This window comes from Euleptes europaea, chromosome 11 (genome assembly GCF_029931775.1).
Source record: "Euleptes europaea isolate rEulEur1 chromosome 11, rEulEur1.hap1, whole genome shotgun sequence".
Classification (NCBI taxonomy): Eukaryota; Metazoa; Chordata; class Lepidosauria; order Squamata; family Sphaerodactylidae; genus Euleptes; species Euleptes europaea.
This window is the reverse complement of record NC_079322.1, coordinates 19889314-19914642: the sequence shown is the minus strand read 5'-3', so window position 1 is coordinate 19914642 and position 25329 is coordinate 19889314. Positions and strand designations below refer to the sequence as shown.

The following is a 25329-nucleotide window of genomic DNA, read 5'->3' as shown; positions in this document are numbered from 1 at the left end:
AGATTATTTCATATTGTTTCAGATACCCCAAATTATATTAATAGACTTGGTTCAGCATATTGTCTGATCAAATGTCACTTATTGTATTGCTTGGCAGTTGTCTTCTCCCTAAGGACATGAGAGGCGACAGTCTTGATCAGACAAGAGGCGCCCAAGTGCCCTTGTTGGCATATCAACAGATGCTCACAATTTTGTGTTATACAACTTTGCCAGAAGCTGGGCTTATTCCTTCTGGAAAAAATGTGTAATTTAAGCTTTTCTCTGTTTGCGATGTTACATTTGGCTGAACACTATTCATGTGAATGATGGCCCTTGTTATACATTGGGCGATTAAACTTTTTTTTTTGGTGTGTCAAAGAAAGTGTCTAGTTAATGTTGAGAGGAGGGCTCCTTTTTTGTCTTTTGAAACATGATCTTGATTAAACCCTTCACATTAGGAGTGAACCCTTCTCATAGGAAAACGTCTCAGAATAGCCAAGATGCCTAACATGGTCTGAGCACTATGCTCTGTTTATCAAATCTCACTACCGACTTCACATCTGTTATTTATGGGGAAACATATGTTTCCACTGGGCTGACAGCACTATCAGGTCAAAAAATGGAGTACTGCTAGATTTCCAACGGCCTTCTAAACAGAAGAATACAAATTGGTACTTGTGGTTTTAAACCAGTGCTCTGTTTATTCGCACTGGGCCCATGATCCAGCACACTTAACAAGATTTTCATTCTTCAGCCGACTTTAAGTTAGCCCCTTATACTCCTTGTCGAAGTTATTAAGAGAGCTTGGAATTGTGCAATACATTCCATATGCAGCATTCGCTGGAATAAACAGCGCACAGGAGACTTGTCAGATGTACATTCATTGGGGAGCCATTGATCTCCATGTGATTTTTGCACATTCTTCAGCTCATTCAAAAGTCCAAATGCAAAATCCAGCACATGCAGCTTTCATCAGTATTTGTGATATTCTTCTGGGGGCTTTGACCTGCAAGCTCATTGTTGGATTGAATTTGTACTTATACTAACTGAAAAGTAATATCAGCAGTTTTTCTTTCTTTCTTCTGACCTTCTCCAAGCAACTCAGGACAGCATACACCATTTTCTCTGCCCCTTCTCCAATTTTATCCTCACAACCGCACTGGGTGGTATCTTACCTTGAGTTGCAGGAAGTTCCACCAGTCCAAAAAAATTGCCTCTAACTCAAGTGGCTCTTTTGTTGAAGGAAAAGCTGCCTAAGTTGAAGTAAGGCTACGGTTGCCAGGTCCCTCTTTGCCACCCACAGGAGGTTTTTTTGGGTGAAGCTTGAGGAGAGCGGGTTTGGGGAGGGGAGGGACTTCAATGCCATAGAGTCCAATTGCCAAAGCGGCCATTTTCTACAGGGCAACTGATCTCTATTGACTGGAGATCAGTTGTAATAGCTGGAGATCTGCTGTTAGTGTCTGAAGGCTGGCAACCTTAGGCTGGAGGAAGGCTCCAGACTTTGCTTAGTTGAGTGGTAGAATACTGGCCACTGTAGGATAATGTAAGGCTAAAAAACAGCATCTGTCCCAAGATAATGTAAGGCTAAAAAACAGCATCTGTCCCAAGATAATCCAGTGAATTTCATGGTTGAGCCAAGGCCTCCCACTTTTGGCCTTGATTAGGAATTCAGGTGCAATCTAGAAATGAAATTTACTCAAACATATCCTTTTTCTCATTGGAAAACATTTCCAAGTGTTAGACCCTTGACTGGCATAAACGGAAGCAGTTCAATTGATTTCAGTTGTTCAATACAGATTTTGGCCACTTAGAAATCTACTTCCCAATTTTTTCAGAAGTCAAGAAAATTAAATGTTTGTTTCTTTTAGTTTATTTTAGTTCGGTATACTCAGATCTTTGAGAACTTTTTATGCTTTCATCATGACCCACAGTGGCAACTGTGAACATGCTCGGGTAGAAAACTGTTCTGTAGGGTTGCCAACCTCCAGGTATAGCTGGAGATCTCCTGCTATTACAACTGATCTCCAGCTGATAGAGATCAGTTCACCTGGAGAAAATGGCCGCTTTGGCAATTGGACTCTATAGCATTGAAGTCCCCCCCTCCCCAAACCACGCCTTCCTCAGGCTCCACCCAAAAAACCTCCCACCTGTGGCGAAGAGGGACCTGGCAACCGTGCTCTCCTGACAGATTTTTTTTGGCATGTGTAATATAAAAGGAAGTAATGTCATAAATAATGGAATACTTTTTAAATGGATTATTTGCTGGGTCCTCTATGATCAGTAGACATGGCTGCTAGATGATTAGGTATGATACAGCTTTGACAGTGTTTCCCTGGCATTAATGCAGAATTAACTCATGGGCTTAGAGGTTTTATGTAGTGTAGTTCTCAAAATGAGAAATATTGTAAATGAGGAATATTAAATACTGTGATAATGCAAATAGTAACTACAGCATTTAATTTGAGATGGGCTGTGTAAGTTGAATAAAGCGGTCAAGGCAACTGAAGATTTGTCATGCCTTACCTCAGGACCTATAAGCCTGTGGTGGTATTGTGTCAGGGCTATGTTCCTGCCTGCCTAATCCTTTAATCATTTAAACTGGGCTCAGTCAGACTGAGTAAAACCACTTTGTGGTATAGCGGCTACATACCTACAACATGAGCTACTGGCATCTCAGGTTGTCTACCTAGGTTTTGGGCCCACTCTGTGTTTCTTTCAATTAGGTGTTTCACAATAGGAATTTCTGTTTGTGCGGAAGAGTGGTGGGGCAAATCATGGGAGCCTTTGGTCTCAGCCAGAGGAAAATGAGTTACTGCAGTCTGTCCTTTTTCCTCTTGAGCTTGTGGGTTCCTCTTGAAACCACATAGGCTAGAGAAAGCCACAGAGCTCCATAACGTCCTTTTAATTTGCAGTTATCCAGTTGTATCCATTTTCTGCTTCTAGTCCCTTGATCATGAGTAGACATCACAGGCCTTTAATACAGGAATGCATCGGCTATTCCAGTACCAGACACATTCACATGTGGCTACTTGACAGCTAAAAGTCAATACATTCAGGCACATTTACCTCCTGTTCTATGATGCAACACTAACATCTCTGATCATGAAATATAGAAGGACATCCGTACCAAAAATATTGGCTTTCCAAAAGGGGAGAAGCCCATTGCATTACTTTACTCGCAAGTAATTTATTGTTTGTGAGGAAACTTTCCTTTTGCTCAGTGGAAACAGCTGACGATAGGAGTCAACTGTCCATCTTCTCCTTAGCATGGCTGCCACTTCCTATTGCTCCCCTTTCGATCCTCTTCTTTTCCCACGTCTCTGGGCTTTGGCAAGGTAGGGGTGCCCCATGTCCCCCCCCCATTTTATGTCATAGCCTTTTTGAAGATCTTTGGTGAGGGATCTTTTTCTTCCTTCATAATTCACTTGTTCATTTGTGAATTTGCTCAAGACAAAGGCATCTTTTAGATAGTTAGAACAGAAAATAGGAACTAATTCTGTGGATGATATTGTCCAGCTTCCCTTTCATTCCCATGCAGATCAATCCATCTCAGAGTCTGCAGTGTGACTAAGGTATAGCCCCCAGGAGGGGTTTTCCAGATGTTCTAAAAAATCTTTTACTTAGAGCTGTCAATTTTTCCATCATAATAAAATGCAGTTTGTTGTGTGGGCACAAAGCAGATGTGAATTCAGCCTAAAGATGGCGGCAGATGGATATATTGCAAGAACTGTCATTGAATGGAAGGATCATCTTATGCAGAGGCAGGCGCTTTAATCTCACTAGATCCAAGATTCACATGCAGCTTGAGAGCAATATTGAACGCAAAATGGAGGGACTTTTTATGCACCTGGATTTAACCAGGTACAAACAGGGGAAACTGCTTTTGGCCAAAATTAGTATAGAATTAGTACAATGGTACTGGGCCAAATTTCAAGATCCATCTGTCCACTGGTGAAATTTGGGTTGCACTGTGATTGATAGAACTCTGGAATCTGATTCCCCATTGGTAGAAGGATCAGAATCCAAGCAGTTGTTAGATAATTCAAACCTTCTATTGTAAGTGGATACTGCTAAGGGATACCTAGATGATGTAATGGTAAGGGGAGATATGTCTGGTAGCAAATGATTGAGCTAATTTGGTGGCAGGAGTCACTCAGACCTGTTGACAATTGTCAGGACCCAGGAGATGGGCTGATGGCCCTTCCTGAGCATTTGATTAGACTCCCAGAAAAGTCTATGGGGGTTCCCGCATTATGTATTCCCAGCGATCTATTAAGAGTTTGAAAATGTTATAAAAAACATCGCTTTAAAAGGGTTTTTGGATGCCACGGCTAAAAAATGGCTGGAAGACGTCTTCACAGCTAAAGGGGCCAAACAAAGTGCAAACAGTATTTTTTATAACAGTTTCAAACCCTTAATACATCGCTGGGGATACATAATGCGGTAACACCCTATATTGTGAAGGAGAATTCTGAGAGGGGTCAGTTATTGTCCTGCAAGCATGCTTCATTACTCATTGACAGAGTGTGAGGAGTCAGAGGCTCTCAAAAAGAGCCTTGATTAGTGGATCCCTGGAGATGTCATGGCAACCAAGCGACTTGAAAACACCTGGACAAATATGTGTTATAATTGAGAGACTCTAACGTGCTATCAGAAGTTAGCTTCATCCAAGCTTCTGACTTTGCAAAGTCAAAAGATCTTGGGGCACTAAAAAGACAAAGGTTGGTGGGGGGAGACACGGAGACAACATTTTCAATGCAAGAAAGGTTTGTTTTAAATCTGTTTTGTGACAACATAGCCAGAATATTGGGACAGCAGTTGACCATATGTCTGACATTTCAAGATTTCAGTCTGTCCCTTGGTACCATATCTGATTGTTCCTTCAAGCTCGTATAGTTATAAAAGATTCCTGACTTGTTATATTGGAAAGGATCCAATGTTGCTCCTGACATCAAGTTGCTCTACGATACAAAGTGGAGAGATAGCCCCCTCTCTAGAGAGTTGGCTTAGCTTGCTGGTCGATGGAGGATAATCACAATTGATGAATGAACAATTAGCTGCAGCAAGAACTCTTTGGTCTCAAGCATCATGGGGTGTAACTTAATCAGACCCACCTGAAAGAGGTGTGGGCTGAAGCCAACTTGCCTGGAACTGCTAAGTGTTTTGGGCAAAAGAGATTTGGAGATTGCTGTGTTTCATGCCGGCTTCCCAAAACTGGCTTCTTACGTTTCTCCAGTGTGAGCTCCAGTACGCCCTGCTTGGGTATGCAAGTGCTCACAAGTTCACAGGGAAACAGGCTTGTGAAGGAGCTGAGTGGATGTGTGAATGCATGACAGCCAAACATGCTTTCTCAGATGCAGCAGCACTTTACCTACCTGTGAGAGTATTATAGCTATTTATTTATGCCATCGGGGGCCCTGTTTTTCTTCCTTTCAGGGACATCACTATGGTGGCATGCATACACTACCCAGTTTGCACTCCCCCACCCCCCAGTGTGAATATATGCCCAGTTACAGACTGGGACCATTTGCATCAGTGGTTCCCAAAGTGGGCAGTACCACCCCCTGGGGGCGGTGGGATTACCTAAGGGGCACTAAGAGGCAAGGGGGCAGCAGGGGGGTGGCTAGGGGTGGGCCCCTTCAACTGTGTTGTTGGATAGGGTAGGGGGCGCTGGAGTTGAGTTTGTGGAACCAAGGGGGCGAAGGCCCGAAAAGTTTGGGAACCACTGGTTTGCATGGAGGGGCAAGGGAGGACAAACTCAGTGGTTCTTTGGTTCTCGTAGGTTATCCGGGCTGTGTAACCGTGGTCTTGGTATTTTCTTTCCTGACGTTTCGCCAGCAACTGTGGCCGGCATCTTCAGAGGAGTAACCCTGAAGGACAGAACCAATGAACTCTGACCGTGAAAGCCTTCGACAATATTCAGTGGTTCTTATTTTGATTTAGTACTCAAGAGTATCATAGATGAGAATTCAGCAAGTGTATGTTTCCGTTTGATTCTGAAGCACAGTATTCTGGAGATTTTCAATTTGGGGAGGGGCTGTGGCTCAGTGGTAGAGCCTCTGCTTTGCATGCAGAAGGTCCCAGGTTCAATCCCCAGCATCTCCAGTTAAAGGGACTAGGGAAGTAGGTGATATGAAAGACCTCTACCTGAGACCCTGGAGAGGTGCTGTCTGTCTGAGTAGACAATACTGACTTTGATGGACCAAGGGTCTGATTCAGCATAAGGCAGCTTCATGTGTTCATGTGTCCTCATGAATCTGATGAAGTGGCTCATGAACGTTTATGCCATAATAAATGTGTTAGTCCTGAAGGTTAGTTCTAAAGTGTAGCTCACTCCTCTCCATACTGTTTGCAAGGGAAGTATGTAGGTATTAAATTTAAACTTAAATTTTTTGACATTCCTTAAGGACTGTTTCAGAAAGCTTATTCTGCTGGGATAGGAGTACCATCTCCCCACTCTAAACATAAAGAACTAAAAGTTTATTCATAACATTTTCCATGATCTGTTTCCCAGACTTAGCTTTGCAAATAGTTTCCTTTAAAAAAAATACTTTGCTGTCTTGCAGTTCAATTTCCTGTAGCACCAGTTATGCTGAGAATCACAGTCACAATATTATCTGCAAATTTCTGGATTGTAATGTGCAAATTTAGCTGGGAGGGGTAAGGGGAAGGAAGGAGGGAGAAGGTTCCTTCCATTCAGAAAAGTAATTGTCCTGATGTGATGGATATTGCAGTTAACCTGTCTGAGGCTGGAAAATGTCTAGCTCAGGGAAGTCTACAGCAGCATCACTTCATTACTGTTCCCAGCAACTTTGTGCTGGGCAGCCACTAAGATGAGAGCTAATTAAGGTGGTGCCCTGCACTGACAGAATTTTTTTTTTAGATCATCCATTATAAAATAGGGCAGACTTACTTGCTCATGATATGGCAAAAAGGTATTAAATTTAAACTTTAGAGTTCTCTCTCTTCCCCCCCCCCACCAAATGTGGATGATTAGAGAAAGGGTGGGTGGGTGAGGGTGAAGCATGATTGGTCAAAGCCAATTGAATTGCTTTCTCCATTTTTATGGTATGCCTAAGTGTATTCAGTGGACCTAGAGATGCCGAGCACCTGCCAGCTCCCCTCACATCTTGCTTGCCCATCAGAATAAGAGAGGTGATGGTCATTTATGCATGGGTGTTTTATCTGAAGTTTGTTGCTTGCTGGACCCACACTTTCCTGTTGGGAACCAGCAATCTCCAAGCTCAAATCAAGAAGTATTTGAGTCCCCTGCCCCTTGAAATGCTGCTTTGTAATTGGCTGTAGTGCTTACTGTGAGAGAAAACTCCAAACTTCTGGTATTGTAAGAAAGAGAGTAATCCTGTCCATTTACTCTTTCCACATCATGCATAGTCTTACAAGCTTCTGTCATGTTAAGAGGTAGGTGCCAAGTGGATGACAACGTGACCAGCTGGAGACTGTGGGTAAGTGAATGCAACATGAGCTCAAACAACCCAATTTGGCCTTAATTGATTTCACACATTGTGCAACACCTTAATCTCCAGATTAATGCAATGACTATCAAGTGTTTTCTGCGCTCTCTTCCAATAAGGGATTTATTTATCTCACCTGATTTTAGAGGAATAATAGAGACATTGGCTGGACTTTGTTTTACCTGTGGAAAGGGAACCTTTTTATTGTTCAGGGAGCGACCTGATAACCAGCACCATTTTGAATCTGTATGCCTGCTCAGCAGCGGACATGAACAAGACTTAACATCATGGTATGAAGCATCTGTTTTTCTCACCCATCCTACTTATACTTTTTACAAAAATTATATAGCCTGATGAAGAGTTTTGTTGAACTCAAAAGCTTGTACATTATTATGTACTATTTGGTTGGTCCTAGTAAAAGGTATTACATGAATTGTTGCTCTGGGGTTTGGATGTTCCTCCTCAGTTATCTTTTCTTAAAACTGAAAGCCCCCCAAATCTTTATCCTTTCCTCATAGGGAGGCTACTCCAGACTGGTTCTGTATTTTTCCACATTAGTAGGGTTGCCAACCTCCAGGTGGTGGCTAGAGATCGCCCGCTATTACAACTGATCTCCAGGTGACACCTGGAGAAAATGGCTACTTTGGAAGGTGGATTCTATGGCATTATACCCCGTTGAAGTCCCTCCCCACCCCAAACCCTGCCCTCCTCAGGCTCCACCCCCAAAATATCCTTTCCTTTTTCCTTTCCTTTTATCCCTTAGAAGCTCCTTGATCAATTGATCTTGAGCAGCATATATCTAGTGTTGGAGGGATATAAGGACTGAAACAAATCTTACCACTGACAATGTAGCCTTGGGGTCCCTATCACTTAGTAAAAAAGGCATTATGTCAGTCACAGAGGCATTGGATTTGTATATTAAAAGGGGGGAAATATAGTGCGATCGAAGTTCCTCTTAAAAGCGGCATTCCAAAAGGGCATGGGCTAATGAGTCAATAGAGCCAGAACAGCAAGGGCAGATCCTATCTGAGTATGGTATATTCAGAATTCTGCCCTGCATTACCATAGAAGGGTTAGCATTCAATCTAGCCAAGCAAAAAGCTCTACAGAGACGAGGAGTTGTTAGATAATATGTATAGGCAGGCAGACCACGTGGAGGGGGTGTTCCGAAGAACTGGGATGAACAGACACAACGAGCACGAAAAGTAGTGCTGTTATAATCGAGCTCTTTAATGTGCTTTTTAATTTTGGCAAAAGCTTCAGTTTTCTCAAGATCTGATAACATATCCTGCGAGAAGCCCAACAACGCCAGTTTCTCATCTAAGATTTTTTGCCATGAGGATTTAAAAGGGTCATGCTTCAGAGAAGCTAGGAACCCCTCAGTGCTAAAGCACAGTTTAAGGTGTAGTTTAAAGGCGGCCAACCACGCCCTAGCTTCAAGTGACATTTGGCCAAACTCGGTATTTCTCAACCTGGGGCTGGCAACCCTACCACAGAAGCACATGGCAATTCTAAGATACCCTTGAGTGGAACCACTCACCTTCTGTATCTGTTGAGAAGACCATAGAAGAGCGATGGGGAGGTAGAGGTGGCTCTGAGTGACTTTCCTGAAAAAAAGAGAAAAAAGAAAAGAAAAAGAGTTTCCCACATTAAATTTAGGAGCAATCAAAATAAAACAACTTCTAAAATTATCCAATTTGCCCCAGGCTTTATGCAGAAGAATGAGCATGTAATTATCAATTAACGGAAAGTGCCTTGGAATGTAGGGTTGCAAGGGGGGTTATTAATTGAAAGGTTTTTTTTTTTCTGAGCACAGTTGCTTGAAAAAGTGCCATCTGAAATTATTGCAGGGCTGCAGGGGCTGCCCGTTACAGATGGGTGGGAAACTGGCATGCAGCACTAATGAGTTTAGAGGGTGAATGAAGTCCAGTTTGTTACTGAAAATAAAACAAGACTCGATCAGAGATAGGATGATCCTGTGCTTAAAGGTGTAAGTCAGGCTCTGTGGCTGATTTCCCATCTTATACTGGGAGGTTAAAAGTCCTACTGCTTTGTAAAACAACCAGATTTTGCTCTGTTTTAATGTTTTCCCTCATTGTTTGGTTGGTTTAGGAATGTAATATTAACAAATCATTACTTTGTTTTCAGTTGCAGAGCTAAGGAATTATGGGATCCATTTTTTAAAATCTCTTAACGTATGTACTTGGAAATTTTGCTCATTTTTCCTGATTTTGACCATAGAGTGATTGATTTATCTGGAAAAGTTTTATACCACTTCTGAGAACTGCTCGAGGGAGCACATAAAGTTTTTAAAAAATCCAATAAAATCATAAAACCCGCAACATGTGACATACTATGTTCAAATGTTAGCCAGGTAGGATCTTTAGCCCTTACCCATTCAAGTTGTGCAGAATATTACCAGAAAGTAACATATAAAATAAACCATTTAAACAATTTCTTCACATAGCATAGCAGACACTTTAGGAGTCCTGTACTAGAATTCAGAAAAATTAGTCTGCGTTTCATACACCACCTTTCATCCAATAATCATTAATGAATACAGATGTTCTAATAGATTTATGGGTTTTCTCCACTGACATGAGCTTTCCCATTTATGGATGGCAACATATGCATTCATTTGGTTTCTCAGCTCAAATGAATGGGATTCCTTTGTGTAACCCAATCAGTCTTGTCCTGGGTTGGAATTTTGCCTATGAATATATCATTTTTCCTCAACATAACACAAGCTTGATTACTGTCTTGGTGCCTCATAGTATGCACATAACTATGGATGTGTATAAGGGATTATAGCATCTTTCAAATTAGATTAAGGTTCTTGTGTGTATTTCATTGTTGAAGGAATCTCACATTCTGTGATATATGTAGACATATGTACGTAAGCCGGTTTGATTATCCCTTAAGTGGCAGAGAAAGTCGGCATATAAAAACCAACTCTTCTTCTTCGGAGTGAACTTGATTCAGTAGCAGTCCACCTATTTTTTTACTGCTATTATCAGGAAAATATACGGACTAAAAACACTCACCAGTATATTCTTTGTTTGGAATTTTTCCTGTGAATATATCTTTTTCCTCAGTCTTCATGACTTAGTAAGAATGCCCACCCATTACCTATGTAAAGGTTCTTGAAGAAATTAAAGATAGCCAGAACTTTGAACGCACTTGCATGTCGTTGAAGGTAAAGAACTGAGAATGGGGAGAGCTTGGAGACCATTTTAACACTCAAGGAACAGCCAATAGTTTTAGGAGGGATTCCATTCAGAATTGTTATGCTGACAGCATACTTGAACAGCAGGCTAATAATTTGGACCCCAGACTTGCTTTGTTATACTCTCAAAACTTTGATTCCAGGTAGTACTTATGCCTCTTTGTGATGATTTAGAGCAGGGGTGGGGAACCTTTTTCCTGCCAAGGGCCATTTGCTCATTTATAACATCATTCTGGGGACATAACCAGGTGTTGATCTCCTGGCGCGGGGGGGGGGAGATGCTAGGGTTGCCAGGTCTCCAGCCACCACCTGGAGGTTGGCAACCACAGGGGAGGCCGCGCAGAGAAGGCCTTGAGGGCACCCCCGCTCCCCCCTTCCAGGTGGGAGGGCAGACGAGCAAACGAGGCGCCAGGGGGGCATGGCCCGCAGCTGATCCTGAGGGAGGAAGGAAGGAAAACAGAAATGGAGGGGGAGAAAAGGACGGAAGGAGACAGACAAAGAAAGAGACGAGGGGGAGAAAGGAGAAAGAGTGACCGAAAAAGAGGAAGAAAAGAGAGAAAATCCTTCCCCCCCCCCACACACACACCCGCGCACGCTGGCTCCACGCAACCGGGCCCCAGGCTCCTCGCCTCCCCCAATACACACGGCAGCACATGCAGCCCCGCGCGACCGGGCCCCAGCCTCCACGCCCTCCCCACCCCGAGTCCACAAAGGGCCCTCCAAGCCCGATCGGCTCCCGTGCGCATGTTCCGCCGCCGGGAGCCGCCGGCCTCGAGAGGGGCTTACAGTGTGCTGCAGCGTTCCTGCACACCGCGACTGTAGGGGGCAGCCTTGGGGGAAGCGTCCCTCCCCCTCCTCTCGCCGACTAACAGTTGACGAGAGGAGATCCAAAGGGCACTGCAGCGCCCCCGCAAGCCGCAGCCCCAGGAACACCCTCAGGGAGGGCCGCGCTGTGCTGCACCTCCGCGGCTGGGCCCTGGAGCTCCCGAGGGCCACTGAAAATGTCCTTGGGGGCCTCATACGGCCCCCGGGCCGGACGTTCCCCATCGCTGATTTAGAGCCAGCCATTTTCCACCAAAATCAACGCTGTGTTCCTATGAACACTTGCTGATTTCAGGGGACCTAGAAGGGTGTAACTCTGATTAGGGTTGCATTGTAAATTAATGCATAATAAGAATTTATCCTTGTAGGAGACCAAACGTATAAACTAAAAATTATACTGTTTACTGACATCTAATCTCAGTAAACGTTACCTGTCTTGGCCTTTATCATGCAAGAAGAGATTATCTCCATAACTGATTGCATGCAATACAAATTTGCAACGTTGTAGGGAATGTAACATTCTTGGGGATTAAATGTTTTGGTGGTGTTTACTCATCACTAGTTTTCTTTTGTAACATATATGTGGATAGGATATTTGTTTGGTGTTAAAGTTAATGGTATCGAAACAGAATTTTTTCACATTTACTTGAAAGCAAGCCCTGCCTGGCAGAAGTGCCAATATAATGTCAAATACCAAATACCAAACATTTTTATTATACTCTTGACGTCTGATATGCATTGCCTTCTGTGTACACACAGGAGAGTTGCACTGTTTCTATGTGGTTTCTTCAATATGGGTTACCGTGCATGCATGCGGCTAGGACATTTTATTGTGGCCACTATAGAAGAAGGAGGAGAAGGAGAAGGAGAAGAAGACGACGACTTGGTTTTCATATGCTGACTTTCTCTACCACTTAAGGAAGAAACAAACCAGCTTACACTCACCTTCCCTTCCCCTCCCCACAACAGACACCCTGCAAGGTAGGTGGGGCTGAATGAGTTCTAAGAGAATGGTGACTAGCCCAAGGTCACCCAGCAGGTTTATGTGGAAGAGTGGAGAAACCAATCCAGTTCACCACATTAGAGTCCGCCGCTCATGTGGAGGAGAATCAAACCCGGTTCTCCAGACCATAGTCCACTGCTCCAAACCACCACTCTTAACCACTACACCAAACTGGCTCTTAAAATTAATGCATAATAATTAGTGCATAGTAAGAATTTAACCTTGTAGGCAGAAGTGGGGCAGGCTGGGAGTGGTGAGGTGGAATAAGCAATGAAAAATTACTGTAGCCAGTCATGAGTGGCAAATGAACCATTGGTAGGGTGCATAATTGTCCCTTGCTGTGGACCAGGGGGACAACAGTGGGTCACTTAATTAATTTATTGGATTTCAGTTTATTTTGTGCTGGATTTTATTATTTGTTTTACAATTGTTAGCCATCTCAGGCCATGCGGCTCTGAGCCCGGCTTCCTGGGAATGAGGGTGGGCTATAAATGGAAGGAAGGAAGGAAGGAAGGAAGGAAGGAAGGAAGGAAGGAAGGAAGGAAGGAAGGAAGGAAGGAAGGAGTAAATAAATAAATAAAGCATTAAAATATCTTGGATAAATAACAGTGCTTGATTAGGTAAAGAAATGAGGCCTCCTATTGGTTGACTTCCACCCCTGTACAACTCTTCCTCTTTCTCCAAATATACAAATGCTTCACTTTCTAGTTCATTTATTGTGTGGGCATCATGTATGTTTTGGGTTTACATTTTCCTCCCTTGCTAAAGGATAATTTGAAGAACGCCACCATAAAAATTATTTTCCAACTCAGTAAATGCAGGTTCTGCTGATTAGAAGAAAACCACTGACATGAAAATGTGGTGGCCCCTCGTAGCAAGGGAGGCTGGCTGTAATTCTGAATACATGATGCAATATTTTTAGTTGTTCCATATCTTGAAAAAGGTTTTCCTTGATATATGCGTTGTGTGCTGGGTTCTGCATATCAGAGGAACACCCGCCATGATGCATCTCCATGGGGCGATTGGTCGTGTGCACAAAATTAGAATAGAAAGGACCAGTAATTCTCGCCAGCAGCCATTATGCTATTCAAGCCCATGGCCAGGAGTCACGAGAAGCTGAGAAGATGAATAGTTTTCTTTATCTGTCCATCTGGAAATTGACTGGAAGAATCTGAGGGAAAGCTTCTGGATTTGTAAAAGTTAGACACATCTTAAAACATATGAATGACTTCCCTTGCTGACAGGATTTAGTTAAAGCTCATTATGGAGAAAGGTGCTATGAGAAAATTTTATAGAGTGTATGCTCTTTATAAACTATATGTTAAAGTTCATACAGTTTTCATTTAATCCATCAGTATTGCCTGCAGCAGAAAGTACATTTCATAGTGTATTGAGGGGGGGAGGGATGACAAAAATGAGAACCATGTGCCCTTTTCTTTTAAGCTGCTTCTTTTCTTCTTCTCTGGTATTTTAAGGACTTTAGTACAATTCACAAAATTAGATCTGCAGAGGTAAAGTATCCCATTACTGTATAGTGACACTTTTACAGGTGTTGAAAATATTGCTAAAACTTTTGTGAAGGCTGTTTTCTGAGGAGGCCGTAGAGCAGGTGTGTCGAGATGGTAAGTATATCCAGTAGCAAATGCACGGCTAATTCCAACTGCAGGCCATCGAGATGCTCTCTCTATCGAAGCTCTCGGTGTTTCCATAACAATGTTATTATGAGCATAATGTTAATTGGGCACCACCCCCACCCTTTGTTTAGTTCCCACCAACATGGATGATATTCAGTGCAGTCACTTCATCTGTTAGAGAAAGGTAGAGGCAGAATTGAGTCGGCTTTTCCCATGTCAGTGGGATACCCACAGTAAGTTCTATAACACAGAGACATGCTAGGTACTGGAGTTCATGGGTCTTATCCATGGGTGAATCCCATCTTGAACATTACAGCTGAAGTAAGAAAGAAATACAGGTGGCTTGCTTTTTGTAACAGGTAATCAAGCTCTTAGATGTGGTGAAATAAAGTAGCACTGCCCTTGATCTCACATTCAGTAAGAGGTGGTACTGAAAGAGCCTGGTGGCTGTACTGTTGGTGCTAAAATAGTTCCTGTGATAGAAAGGGATTTCTTTTTGCAGAAAAAGGGAAGGTGGTTTTTGCCGATTCTCCTGCTGCAGGCTTCCAGTTTGCCCTCACACTGTTCATGGGGTTAGATCACGATGGGTAGCTGTGTTAAATCTGTCACTAGCAGTAGAAAAGAGCAAGAGTCCAGTAGCACCTTACAGACTAACAAAATTTATGGCAGGGTATGAGCTTTCGTGATCCACAGCTCACTTCTTACAAAAGCTCATACCCTGCCAGAAATTTCGTTAGTCTTTAAGGACTCTTGCTCTTTTCTACTGTTCATGGGGGGGGGGGGGTCCATTGACTTACAGGAGCACAATTTCAGGGGGTAAAAAGGCTACAAGGGATAAAAGATTGAGGAAAGTTGCATCAGAGCATAGGGGGAGGTGAAGATGGCATGATGAAGATGTCTTTGCCCGTGGTATATGTACTCCTTTCTTTTGTCTCATTGTTGTCTCTGATCAAACATATTTTTGCTTGTGGGGGGGACTGTTTTGTAAAAAATCTGTGGAAGGGATTATAGCTGTGTGAGCGTGCGCAATGCAGGCAATGGAGCTTCTATCATAATTTATATCCTTGAACTTCTAAGGTCCTTTGTGGATTAGACTTTGCCCCGTGCATTAATATAATCAGGAGAAAATCTACTTCAGTATCCACCACCATTGGTGCCCACAGAGATTTTTTGTGTTGATTGCCACCCGTATTGTGGAACTTCCTCACAAGTGAGATCCAGCTTCAACAGAACAGGGAGATTTAAATAAAATAAATACATAATGTCTCCTTCAGCTTTCCGGTGTGTATGTGTGTGTGTGGGGGGGCAATCTATTATCTGTTTCCAGTTTCAGACAAAGGACCTATTCAGAGTGAGAAGTGCTAATGTAATATGTGCTCAGATACAGGGCAAGTTGCATTCTTTGTCCCAAAATTTTAATATGTCCAAAGAATGTTAAAGAAGGCCTTGCTAGGATGGATGACATTGTAGTACTCTTTGATGAATCGATTACTTTATCCTCGGGGCCCGGTCACTAGGGTATCAAGTCTGGCTGAACCATACTGCTGTTGGATGCTCAGGAGATGGCAGTGTTTAACTGTCAAAAAGGTTTTCTCCCTTGTAATGTTTGTTTATTGAGTAGCCATTGAATCTTTCTTCCCTTGTTAGGCATTTCAGCCGAGCTTTGATGGAGATTACCTTTGCAATAATAAGTACATAATGCAAACACAATTTCTAGTGGACAATTCAACTTTTAGTGTCACTTTCTCTCCTCTGTCTTCTTGGCTGAATGCGTTTTGGTCACTTTAATATGCTTCTTGAGTAACAACTCTTATTTAGCGTGTAGTTGTTTCAGTACAAACATAATTCCTTCCATCCAAAGTCTAATGTTATGATACCAGCTTTCAAGACCTAAGGTTTACGTCATACTGCGTATAAAATCTCTGTGTGGTAGTTTTTCAACATTCTGCACCGTATAAACTTGGCGTATCTTGCCCATTTCAAGTAAGCAGTTAGTGCAGTCTTAAACAGAGCCACATCCTGCTAAATCCATTGAAGTAAATGGGCTTGAAAGGGTTAACTCTGCTCAGGGCAGCACTGGATGGTTCTAGCTTTCTGCAAAACCGCAGCACTCAAAAAGCAGTGGGGGAACATTTTAATCTTCCAGGTCATTCCATTGCTGACCTAAGAGTGGCAGTCCTCAAACAAAGAAATTCCAAGGGGAAATTAGGTGAGATTGCTGAATTTGAGATAATTCACAAGTTCAGAACAATGGACCCCCCAGGGCTGAATAGGGACATAGTATTCTTATCTCACTAATTTTCTGCCCCCAGGCATTTCCTCTCTGCTCTAATCAAGCTGATTACAATATGCATTATACCTTTGCATCCTTTACAGCATTCTTTATAAAATCCCTTCTACCTTCTGACTAGGATAAAAAGAATCAGATCTCTATGTCTACTCATGTCTGATGAAGAAAGCTTTGACTCTCGAAAGTTTATTCCCTGAAACTCTTGTTGGTCTTTAAGGTGCTACTGGACTCAAATCTAACTTTCTGCAGTACGTTGTATGTATACAAATTAATGAAACCATACAGATTGCAGATTACAGATCCAGTCATTTTTTAACATCCTTTTGCATGTTTGTGTTTAGGTGTACTGGGGGTGGTGTCTTTCCAAGCTGAACAGGCTTTTTAGTTGAGGGACCAGGGAAGTAAGATATTCTGAAATAGTGTTTCTCGGAATTAGTCTTCCACACAATTAATGGGATGTCTAAAATTAGGCAACTAGTATTAGAGCAGCACCTCTTTTAATAGATTTTAAAAGTTGGGAGGTTAGAACTGAGCAATCATTTAGCAATAAATGCTTTGAGATTAGAATATGTTTTGTGTTTACTGGTGAACACCTTTACTGAACGCAATTCATGTTTATCATCCCCCAAACCAGGTAAGGCAAGGATTTTTTAAACATCTAAATTATTAGCTTGTTAGGGTATTTTTGGTGCCTTCAAGTCACAGACCAAGAGATGTCTGAAGGTAGTTTGCCATTGCCTGCCTGTACATCACAACCCTGGTATTCCTTGGAGGTCTTCCATCCAAATACTTGCCAGGGCCGACCCTGCTTGGTTTCTGAGATTTGAGGAGATCAAGCTAGCCTGGAGCTATCCAGGTCAGGGCGGCTTGTTATGCGGGTGTGTAAAGTGCCGTCAAGTCGCAACCGACTTACTGCGACCCCTTTTTTTGGGGGGGGGGTTTCATGGCAAGAGACTAACAGAGGTGGTTTGCCAGTGCCTTCCTCTGCACAGCAACCCTGGTATTCCTTGGTGGTCTCCCATCCAAATACTAACCAGGGCCGACCCTGCTTAGCTTCTGAGATCTGACGAGATTAGTCTAGCCTGGGCCATCCAAAACATAAAATAAATGCTTAAAAATAAACATTAATTCCTGTAGTGTGTGGCAATGTGTTAAAAGTGGGTGTTCACAAAGATGGAGGAGATAGTTAAAGTGATTGTTTTGCCTTTGTATTTTTAATAATTGACATTAATGGATGAGCTCTACTGTTGATTTTTTGATGCATGGCTTGTGTTTAAATTCTTTTTTACCAGAGGCTGTTGGTTCCCCAGTAGCAATTTGCCCTCCATTGCTTGCTAAACTTATTATGGTCAGTTTCATTGGCAGTTTGTGGACTCACCTCCCTTGTCTTCATTAGGTTGTTTTGTTAAATCTGTAAGATGATTTTGGGAACATTTTGAACAGATTGTTATACAGCTGAAAAAGAGGGAGGCGAGAGACCAACAGGTACATATTGTAATTTTTCCAGTAATAACATATGGTTTTACATCCATTCTTCAATTCATCTAAAAGTTTTGGCATTAATTAAAGTGAAGGAAAAAACATCCTTCAAAAGTCATCACAGGCTGAGAGCAGTAACATGAGCCTGATGTATTAGTATGTGTTGTGTTACACTATATAAACATATACATTCTCAAAATACAGTTGTAGCATTTCTCCAAATCGTAATCCATCAAAAATGATATGTTTTTTCCCCCTTCTGAAAAATGAACCGTTAGCATTTTTGGCTGGATTCCCATGACTAGGAGGTAGGGAGGAAGAAGCTGCTGCTTCAGGTTTTCAGACTAGTGCTTGATTATTGTCAGTTGTTTAAATAACTGTCTCTCTCTTCCCATTCTCCCCTAAGATGTTGAACAACTTTTTGTTTTTAAAGCTGTATGGATGTATTTGCACTAACACCTATCTGGGGGTTGATGTTGCATTGTATACAAGCCTATCTGTAATCAGTCGCATCCTTGTAATGCAGATGTTGTGATTTGTCAACTCTGTGCTAAGTCAATATTGTCATGGTCTATATTGTTCCTGTGGTGCCAAACTGAAGAGGTGCCATCTCTCTTACCATCACCATTCGTCCCACTCCAGAGTTTTTCAGGTGCAAAATGTTACGTGATGTCACATCCTGAACTTGTCAGTTTGTCTATGCCGATTTTATCCACCATGAATACATAACATGAATCCTTTTCAGATGCTTGAGTTTGGTGCACTCTAATCTGGAGAACCGGGTTTGATTCCCCACTCCTCCACATGAAACCTGCTGGTGGACTTGGGCCAGTCACAGTTCTTTCAGAACTCTCTCAGCCCACGCGGAGGCAGGCAGTGGCGAACCACCTCCGAACGTCTGTTGCCTTGAAAACCCTACAGGGTTGCCATAAGTCAGCTGTGACTTGACGGCACTTTCCACCACCACTCTTGCATAGACTTTGCTACTCATGATCCTCTTGGCTGCCATTTTGCTTGAATAGTTTTTTCATGTGTGTATAACTTTGCTGAACACAAATGCATACCTTCAAAATTCCAGCACTCAGTATTGAAGCGGGAAAATGCATACATTAAACAAAAACAAAACAAAATTGAGACTGCGCGTATCAAGGTGATTATGTGTAGCACATGAATGAATTGTTTGCGCAAAACTGAATGACTGGGAAGGACTTGGGTAATATAAAGATGGGTGTGAGGGATACTGAACTAGTGTCTTTTCATGAGTGTTGAATACGGGTTCATGAATCACTCATGGTGTAAAACTGAGTTAACATCGTCTTGGAGCCTAAGGTGTTGTCTGTCTGTGTAGCAGCGGTTCCTTCAATGGAACAGCTTTTCCATCTTTGGAGGAGGGGAAGGAGAATTTATGTAAATCAATGTAGAGAGGGTTAAATGAACCTTCCTGAAAAGCCTAATATGTTGGGACGAATATATTACAGACAAAGGAAAAATTTTCTGATATTCTGACCTTTTCTACACTCATTTACCCTACTTCTCTTAGTTATACTCTCATGCATCAAACTAAATAGTTCCTCTCTACCTGTGCGGTGACAGCTGTTAAATATCTGCAAGCTTCCATTTTTCCCGGGCTGAAGCATACAAACACATATGCATTCTTTCCTCATAAATCAGTCCCTATAATTGTATATGAACGGTATGGGAAGTTGCCATTTTGTCTTGGTCTGCCAACAGTGATTCCAGTTCAACCAGAATTTTTTTAAAAATTATATCTTTGGAAAACATCTTAGGGTCAAACTAGACAAGACACTGGGGGCGCTTTCACACATGCTGAATAATGCACTTTCAATGCATTTTAACAATCGGTTGCAAGTGGATTTTGGCGTTTCACACAGTAAAATCCATCTGCAAAGTGGATTGAAAGTACATAATTCGGCATGTGTGAAAACGCCAAGATTCATGAATCTTGGACTGGTAGTTATTGAGACAGCATGTCACATTGGGAAGCACAAATTTCATTCCCAATTCTCTTTGCAGTTATACCAGGATTTGTTGCCTGAGAGTGAGAAGCACAAATCTTATTCTTACTCGCAGACAACAAATCCTGGTATAGCTGCAACGAGAAGGGCCTGTGTGATGAGACAGAAATTCAATATTCAGAATATTGAGTAATCTGCTTTGCACACTGTTTCTCATTGGCTCCAGCAAATATCATGATATCTGGATACCCCATATAGATACATGGCAAAGATGCAGGGATAGAGTTACTTCTTTCTAAGTCTGTTTGTCAAAGGGGTGGGGGAGTATTATACCTCAAAGGGAAAAAAGGTCTTGACATAAATGCATAGGTTCATATTATTTGTAGATTAAAAATGAGTGTAAAAGGTGGATGAAGAATCAAAAATCCCTGTGAAAAAAATCTGAAAAATCAAGATAATATTACCATTCTTTCTGAAGCCATCCAGAAGAAAAGAGCAAGTGTTTTTAATATTGTTTTCCTCTTTTCTGGAATAATTTTGTAGGAGTTTCTTTGGCATGTGAAATCCTTGTTGAGATATTGTTGGCGCTGTTTCATGGAGCATTTATTTTCTTAAATATCACAAATTGGTCAAGAGCATATGCTCAATTCATTTGCATTGCAAAAAATCTAACACAGGGTGTAGAAAGTTTAAACGGGCTCTTGTTCTATAAGCTGGGCTTTACAGAGCTCCAGTAAGTGCAACAATAGTGAGACTGGACACCCAAACACTCTTTACATTGGCTAGACTATCTGCATATTAGTAAAGCAGTACTTTGGGGAGGATTTTAAGTACCCGATTCTCCTTGGACAGAAGCATGTTCCAGCACTGCTCTTTGGCACAGGCTGCAAGATTCTCATTTGTCAGCTTTCTGTCAGCAAAGCTCTGTAGAGCTAAATGTGTTAATGAGGAATGAGATGGGGAAAACTTAGTTCTGAAGCCTATCGTCTTTAGCTAAGTTTTTAAATCTTTACTTTGTAAGCAGGTCTAGTGAACTGGATAGATTTCTCCGTTGTGTGAGTTTATTTTTGTTACTAAAACTTTAAACCTAGAACTGTCACAAACATGAGGGTTGCATGATTAGATTGACCAGGCATGTTCTGGGCACAGCAGTCTTAGGTAAAATTTATAAAGGTCATATCTGCACATCACATCTGTGGAACAGAGGAGCCAGCTTGAAAGCATCCTCAGTGCATTTAGTACAAACATTTTCCCGCCGTCCCAAGGCAAGCTCTGAAAAGCCAGTTTTGCTTTTTGGTATATGTCAGTGTGGTCACATGGTCACATGAAGCTGCCTTATACTGTATCAGACCCTTGGTCCATCAAAGTCAGTATTGTCTACTCAGACCAGCAGTGGCTGTCCAGGATCTCAGGTAGAGGTCTTTCAGATCACCTACTCGCCTAGACCCTTTAACTGGAGAGGCCGGGGATTGAACCTGGGACTTTCTGCATCCCAAGCAGATGCTCTACCACTGAGCCACAGCCCCTCCCCAGTCTAGCTATGGAGGTTTCCTATTGGCCAGTGCTTGGAGAATATTAGCAGTCATATTTTGGTGAGTGTATGTTTTGCAAGACATAAATAAATATATATGTGCCACCTTTTAGCGGTTCCCCCACTTAAGGTGGTCCACTTGGCAGCAACCGGAGCCCATTCTTTCTCTGCGGTGATTCCCACCTTGTGGAACAGGCACCATGAGGAGGGTGAGGGGGTGCCATCTTTAGGAGGCTGTAAGACATCTCATTTGCAAGGATTTGTAATGGGGATTAAGCTGCAGGTGTTTTCTTGAGGTGGTTAATGTGATTTGATGGTAAGCTGCCTTGAGCTGCAAGGGGAAAAGGTAGCATAAATATTTTAATATAAATTAATATTATTTTATATAATTTATATTATTTTATACATGTGAGGCTGATAGCTAATTCAATACATGACTTCATTCCAGGAACAGCTATGGTGCAGCTTTGAAGCTAGGCTCACACTTTGGGTGAATACCTTGCCATGGATGCTCTTAAAATCTTATGACTCAAAGCAGTCGAGACAAAGGAGATATTACTTACCAGTGTAATAGTTTGGAGATTATCATTTTCTGAAAGAGACTTGAGGTGTTTTATCAAGGAAATCTCAGCACTCATGCCAAACCAGGGTTCCCAAGGCTCTTTGGGAATAGCTACGTCCTTTTCTAGGAAAAGTTGAGGGCAGCAGGAAAAGAGGAAGACCCAACAAGAGATGGATTGACTCAATAAAGGAAGCCACAGCCTTCAATTTGCAAGATCTGAGCAAGGCTGTCAAAGATAGGACATTTTGGAGGGCTTTCATTCATAGGGTCGCCATGAGTTGGAAGCGACTTGACGGCACTTAACACACACACACGTCCTTTTCAAATCAATTTTTTAGCGTAGATGGGAGCAGTCCTAAGCATGTCTACTCAGAAGTAAGTTCTCTGTCATTCAGTGGGGCTTATATCCAGGAAGCTGTCTTTTGGATTGTAGCTGATATATTCAAAGAGAAGGAAATAAGGAGATAAGCATGTTTGAGGGGGGGGGGGAAAGAACATGCCATATGTAGCAATTTAGGCGTTAGCATTTATACAGTCTTTTATAAGCCGAGGGAAGATGGGATAGAACACTAGTGAAGAAAATTGTTCAAGACAGTTCAATAAAACTATATGGGCTTTCAAATGTAAAATGTGTCATGCTGTGAAACACAGATACAATGGCTGTGTTTCTGTGCTGTGGTCCCCATATGGGAGACAATAAAACGGGTAGATTATATGTTGGCTGTTCAAGATCACATGCCTATGAATTATAGGGAGTTGAATTGTCCACTGGGCAAGGGCCATGACCTGTATGGGTTTTTTTTTGGGGGGGGGAGGTTGTAATGTCTAGACTACTGCAGGCAATGAACAAATGTATATTAGTCATCATATGTAAGTAGTTATTTCCCCAATATGTATGATAGACGTCAACTTTTACCCCCTTCCAGACTTTCCAGGAAAGCAAAAATGGATGTATTTCTGGTTTATCTGCAAGTCAGAGAAAAGTCTAATTTCAGAACATGATTGTATTTCGTGGAATTTCACCACTCTTTCAGAAGTAGAGGGGACCACCTTCAGTTAATATAAATTATTGTTTTAGATTTTTCAAGAATCAAAGGTATGGCTTCCTAGATTTAAGGAACTTTTTTGTCACAGAACTTCCTCAAAATTCTTAGGGATGCAGTACATGTATGGTTGAATGATACTGAAGCATTTTTGGTTTTCTTTTTAAATTAAAAGTATTGGTGCATTATTTTCTTGATAGTGCACAGTGTGCATTCGTGCATGTATACGTGTGTGAAACCATAGTTTTAAAGGCACTACATGTCCTTATTCAGTCTTGAAGCTCCCACTCTGCTTGTCTCAAAGTGAGGAGCCCTTGACAATGGTCTGTTGTGGATTTGAAGCTTCACAGCATTGTCTTTGCTTGGTGGCCTCTTGTCTAGACCAGAAAACACATCTTCACCTAGGCTTCCATTCTGTCTCCTCTTTCATTTGCCTTTGATCTACACCTTCTTAGCCGTGCCCACATTTTGTCACCTCAGCTTTGCTTATGAAAGAGTATTTGTAAGGAGACCTCCCTCTTGCATCAGAAAGCTGCAGCAGATATGATCTGACCGCTCCTCAAATCCCACAGAAGGGGTGCTGCTTCCCTTCTTGTTTTATCCCTTTCTCTTCTCCTGTGGCGCAGAGTGGTAAGCTGCAGTACTGCAGTCAAAACCTCTGGTCACGACCTGAGTTCAATCCCAACGGAAGTTGGTTTCAGGTAGCCGGCTCAAGATTGACTCAGCCTTCCATCCTTCCGAGGTCGGTAAAATGAGTACCCAGCTTGCTGGGGGTAAAGTGTAGGCGACTGGGGTAGGCAATGGCAAACCACCCTGTAAACATAGTCTGTCTAGTAAATGTTGGGATGTGATGTCACCCCATGGGTCAGTAATGACCTGATGCTTGCACACACCTTTACTTTTACCTTCCTTAGTACATTTCTAGTACATTTTTCCCTGTTCTTCTTCCAAGGAGTTCAGGACAACATGCACAGTTCTTCCTTCCATTTTATACTCACAACAACCCTGTGAAGTTGGTTAGGCTGTGGGATAGTGAGTGGCCCAAGGTCAGCTAGAGAACTTCACGACATGAGAGGATTTGAACCTGGTCTCCCAGATCCTAGCCCAGCTCTCTAACCACTATATCACAATGGCTCCCCTGTCTTTGGGGGCATGACATGGCATGACACTTAATAATAGAAGTCCAGAATATGTTTAATTTTGTATTTATTTATTTTATTTAAATTCATATGCCACCTCTTCAGAAACATACTCAAGATAGCCCAACAAAGTAAAAAACAGTGACACTTTGATCACAACAAACAAGAACCATAACAACTATCTATATTAAAATCAGCCACAAAACAGAATAAAATGACAGTAAGCTTTCCAAAATAACATCCATTAAACAGTCCTAAAACTAGAAGCAGACTATAAAAAACTTTAAAAGATGGAATCCTCCAGTTTTTTAAAAAAAGTTTTGGCTTGGCACCTAAGGGATAGTGATGTAGGCACCAGGCTTCCCCCAGAAGTTTATGTTGCAAACGAAGTTAAAAGCTGGAATTAGAATTTCATGAAACAACTATAACCTACTGCCAAGGATAAATGTCAGCAGAATATTTGTCTTACTGTATCTCTGCAAACCGAATCAGGTTGATCTACATGTTTCCACTAGGCATTGAGGCTGCCACAGAAAGGAAGAGTAGCGGAGAAATTGGCCACAGTCAAGATATTGGAAACCCGTGCATCCTATTGCTTCTGATGCATACCCACCTGACCTCTCTATTTTTCCACTTGTCCAGCATAGCTGGCCACTAATGGGGGGGGGGGTAATTCCTCAGAAGTGTGGGGAGAGGGCCTCAGAAGCCCAGGGGTATGCACAGAATCTCAGTGCGCTGCTCATTGGATCCAATCCTCTGTTTCTATAATATTAGAAAGGGTGATGGCTTGATCCCCTTCCTGTTCATTCTCAGCCTAGTAAGGCAAAACGGGTACCCTGAAGCTGTCGCACTGGCTCTGCTGCATCATAAATAATATATAAGCAAACCACAATGCTTTCTTGGCAGGTGAAAGATGGATGGAGTACTTAAAGAAAAGGCTCTTGGGAACATGCTGCAGTGTGTAGCATTGGATAATGTATACTGATTATATTTACTGTTTGCATGGAGGAACAGGTGAGGCCTCTGTGGACTGTCAAAAATCCAGTGAAATATGAACATGAATGTTACAGTGCTATTGGTACTTGCTTGCTGTTAGGTCAGGCAGTAAGTCAGTGAGCATTCAGGACTTCCTGGCTATTGAGATTTGTATTTCTTTCACAAATTGGTGTTTTT

General features: G+C 42.1%; 1 protein-coding gene and 1 non-coding gene across 2 annotated transcripts in view; one reads left to right on the top strand and one right to left on the bottom strand.

Moving 5' to 3' along the window:
* The window catches only part of SUGCT (succinyl-CoA:glutarate-CoA transferase), a 352798-nt gene that overhangs the window by 263704 nt on the left and 63765 nt on the right, over positions 1–25329 (top strand). The window lies entirely within an intron of this gene.
* Positions 21336–21410, bottom strand: TRNAP-GGG (transfer RNA proline (anticodon GGG)). The gene has a single exon. It is a non-coding gene; the product is annotated as a tRNA-Pro (tRNA).